The 3,878-nt window shown below is 41.8% G+C and overlaps 1 protein-coding gene and 2 long non-coding RNA genes across 3 annotated transcripts in view; all 3 read left to right on the top strand.

The window, feature by feature from the left end:
* LOC106936864 (uncharacterized) overlaps nucleotides 1-1,340 on the top strand; it is a 4,889-nt gene extending 3,549 nt beyond the window's left edge. Inside the window, exon 3 of the long non-coding RNA XR_001422242.1 lies at nucleotides 977-1,340. This is a non-coding gene — a long non-coding RNA (uncharacterized LOC106936864). The remainder of the gene's footprint in view (nucleotides 1-976) is intronic.
* The window catches only part of LOC106936862 (CUGBP Elav-like family member 1), a 71,626-nt gene that overhangs the window by 33,284 nt on the left and 34,464 nt on the right, over nucleotides 1-3,878 (top strand). The gene's annotated exons all lie outside the window — the stretch shown is intronic.
* LOC106936863 (uncharacterized) overlaps nucleotides 2,887-3,878 on the top strand; it is a 4,575-nt gene continuing 3,583 nt past the window's right edge. Inside the window, exons 1-2 of the long non-coding RNA XR_001422240.1 lie at nucleotides 2,887-3,412; nucleotides 3,719-3,859. This is a non-coding gene — a long non-coding RNA (uncharacterized LOC106936863). The remainder of the gene's footprint in view (nucleotides 3,413-3,718; nucleotides 3,860-3,878) is intronic.

Genomic DNA, 3,878 nt, shown 5'->3' with positions numbered 1-3,878 from the left:
ACACTAGGGGTTGAACGACTACATATTTTTTAAGGTCGACTACATCATGATAATAGTCGAGTCGATGTCGACTAGTCGCGGTGACGTCATAGTGACGTAAGCGCAAAAACCCTTCACAACTACTTGGAGGCTTTATCAGCTATTTTCACGGCAAATATTGACCCCCCTCCCCTTCTCCCGCTTTTACTAAGTCTAGTATGCAGAATTAAAAGAGCAATAAACAGATCATTCTTCGTGAGCGGGGGAGAAAAGTTCGTTGCACAAAGTCGGGTCTGACTTTTTTTTTTTTTTTTTTCCAAACACCGGCTGATGCTGATGATCTCTGGATAGTTACTCGTATAGGAGTCAAATTATCACACTGACCACAATGGTGCTTTTGGAACATCACAAACCAAACTTATTATGAACGGATCCCGTTTGATTACAGTTGAATTAAAGAAAACCTCCTGCTGCTCTTCCGTCCAACGCGCAGCAGGACGCTCTGCTGACTCAGAGTCGGTTCGGCTCTCTGAACCGACATGCAGACGGCGGCCGAGATCGCCTCTATCATATCCTCAGACTTAGTTTCCAGGTGTAGTCAAACCATAACTTTATAAGAGCGTAAAGATCTTATAAAGATCTTTACGCTCTTTAGAAGCGTAAAGATCTAAAGAGCGTATTGAAGGTTAAAAGCTTCAATACGAAGTGTGACGCTGATCAGTTGGGGGTAGTTGAGGGATAATATAGCCTGACATCATGACACGTTGTCGCACATTACTCCGGTAGACTTGTTTTTTTTTTTTAAGGAATTTTTCGGCACTAGTTTATTTCACAGCAATCTGACTGTAAGGGGGCAGAGAGAGCGGAACGGGGGGAGAGAGGCATGGGCCCAGCGAATGGAGGACGGGAGTCGGACTCCTGACTACCGCGGGCTAAAGTCTCTGTATGCGGGGCGCCGTGCTAACCACCGCGCTGCGCAACGCCCCTATTGCGGTAGCCTATGCTGTAATTTACAGATTGTCTTTGTTAAATTATTTACATTTTTATACAATTTGAGCTTTCTGACGAACTCACCTAGTCCACCTTCTTTCATTTCCTTGGAAAAATCTGTTTAGTCATGTGATTGTGACTAGTCGACTAGCCCAGAAAAAAATCATTGCAGAAAAAAGAATCGACTAGTCGACTAATTGGTGCAACCCCTAGTCAGCACCTCAGACAGCTGATGTGAACAGTCTCTCAGTACTCGTCCTGGGATGTTGTCGGGGCCTGCAGCCTTTCGGGGGTTGATTTCCTGGAGGGACTTCTTCACATATGCTGTTGTCACACAGAGAGGCGTGTCACCAGGTGGTGGAATTACTCTGATGCTGAGGGAGGTTAGGATCCTTGACGCGGGCGTACAACCTGCAGTGAGGGGTCCATTGGACATTGTGCACCCCTGATGTTGTGGTTAGTGATGCACTTGATGCCCTTCCACATGCGCCGGGGGCCGTTGGTGGTGAAGTGACCTTAAATTTATAAACGATAGACGCCTCAGTGTTATAGGTTTAGCAGGCAGAATGAAGTATCATTTAATTAATAGCAACTCACTGAATACTAAACAGACTGTTACATCCGAAGTCTGTATCTCAAAAGCTGTAGGACGAGTTCAGCCAGATATGTCGTCTATGAAAAAGAGAAAATGGTGGCTTTGATCCAAAATGGCCACCTTCCATCTTGTCCTGTTGGCTTTGGAGAATGGCTCCAAGAGACTTTTTATAAGTCCTAACAAGATATATGTGTACCAAGTTTCGTAATTCTGGGTTAAAGCACAGCTTGGGGATGAGCTTTTAAAATCTTCTAGGGGGCGCTGTAGATAAATTAGGCCACACCCACCAAAGATTGTTGTGGATTCCTGTCGGGGTTGTGGTAAAGATCCACCTTAGTGAGTTAGGTGCAGCTCGGCTCAAAACTGTGGAATTTAAAGCCAAACGTACGGCAACAGTATTAGAGGTCACTTCGCCACACTGCCACGCCCACCTGCTTTAACGAAATCCATTGGTGTTGGACACCCAGTCACACCAACATATCTTCTGTCTCTGGACACAGTTTCAAAGGGCTCTGATAGAGACCATTCACAGTAAAACATGACACTTCCTGGGGCGTGGTGTGATGTCATCATAACTTCCTCAGTGATGTCATCATTTGACCATTGGGTATTGTAGGGCACCTGATGATGATCAAACACTGAAAGTTTGGTGCTTCTGTGAGTTTTTGTGTAGGAGATATAAGAGTTTTGTGTTTTATGGTGAGTATGTGAACTTTGATCCCTGGCAACGCCCCTTCAGCATGCACGAAAACTCGCCCTTTTGATAACATTGAGTTATCAAAAGGGTGCCTTATGAACAATCTGACCAAGTTTGAAGCCAATTGATCGAAATACCTAGGAGGAGTTAGATCAAATGTGAAGGCTGTGAATGGCCAAAATGGGGTCAAAATCAGAACTTCAATCCAAAATGACCAACTTCCTGTTTGAGTTGCACTGACATCAATTGAATTTTCTGTGCATCTTGGGAAGCTCTACAAGTGTACCAAATTACATGCCTCTACTATGAAGTAAGGTCAATGTGGAGGGTTTTTTGAAATTTGCTAGGTGGCGCTGTTGAGCTGTTTCTTGTGCAATTTTTGCTTCAACCTTAAAATGCGTACATTTTTCGCAGTCTTGACACGTCCGCCAAGTTTGGTGAGTTTTGAATATGATAAAGCCCCCAAAAATCCAATTCATTTGACGGAAGTGGAATAATAATCAAAACCATGATTACATTAGGCCTTAGCAGCACTTAGCTGCTAAGGCCTAAAAACAATCCTTACAGTGGAACTTAATGTAATGTTGCTTAAGGAAGTGGTAAGTAATGTGTTCAGACCACAAAACATCAAACATTGACAGTTTAGTGTGACAGAGATGCTACAACAAAAACAATACTTGTCCTTAACACTAAATGTAGCAGGTATCTTCAGTTTTACATTGCTCCGAATATGATCTATTGTTTTCAGTTGTTAACTAAAATACGGAAGCTGTCTTTACCCAATCCATTTTCAGATATATGATGTAAGATCTATCATTGAATGACATTAGCTCCAGTTTACACTCCAGACTAGATGGTGGCGGTGTTGCACACTTTCAGTTTTTTTGAAAAGCGCCATAAAAAGACGAACAGCATCATCATGAAGCCAGGAAGAAGAATTAATGTTCAAATTCGCCATTTTTACTCACATAATATAGCCTTAAAAGTAAAAAGACCATTGATAATAGTTAGGAGTTTTGGTAAATTCAAGCTGGTACCTCCCACTTTGAATTGGGCAAAAACACACCTGGACAAGAACCAGATGGAAATGAAATGTGGGTCACAAAAGGAGACCGAAGGGACCAAGGCTGCTAACGTGTTGCTAGCTGGTGGTAAGTTTGATTCAAATTGCTAATTATCTTTTTTAATTATAACAGTGCAGTACACATATAAACAAACTTACGATGGTTTCAGAAAGAGTTATTTTATCAAATTGTATTGTGACCTATATGATTATTACTATAACAATCATTCAGCTTCATGTTATAACTGCATAAAGGCGTTATTTGTTGCGACTCAATAGTTTTCTTCATAAACTTAACCTGGTTTTAATTAAGCTCAGTATGCCAAAGAGACATTGATATTGAGGCTGTTATAACTTGTTCATCAATGTTTTTATCTTTTACATATTTTTGCAGTCTAAACAAATGAAGATGAAAGAAGAAGCCACAGAAATCAGATGTTAGGAAACCTAAAGACTTTCCTGTCTCAGAAGAGGCTCTGGCTCCACCAGATCACCAACCAGCTCTGAGGATGAACCTCCACATCGTCTTCATGGTGTAAGTTTTTTTTTTTTTA

This window comes from Poecilia latipinna, unplaced genomic scaffold (assembly GCF_001443285.1).
Source record: "Poecilia latipinna isolate Pla-1442-1.1 unplaced genomic scaffold, P_latipinna-1.0 Scaffold2229, whole genome shotgun sequence".
NCBI classification, from domain to species: Eukaryota; Metazoa; Chordata; class Actinopteri; order Cyprinodontiformes; family Poeciliidae; genus Poecilia; species Poecilia latipinna.
The sequence above is the reverse complement of the archived record's forward strand: the minus strand, read 5'-3'. Positions and strand labels throughout refer to the sequence as shown.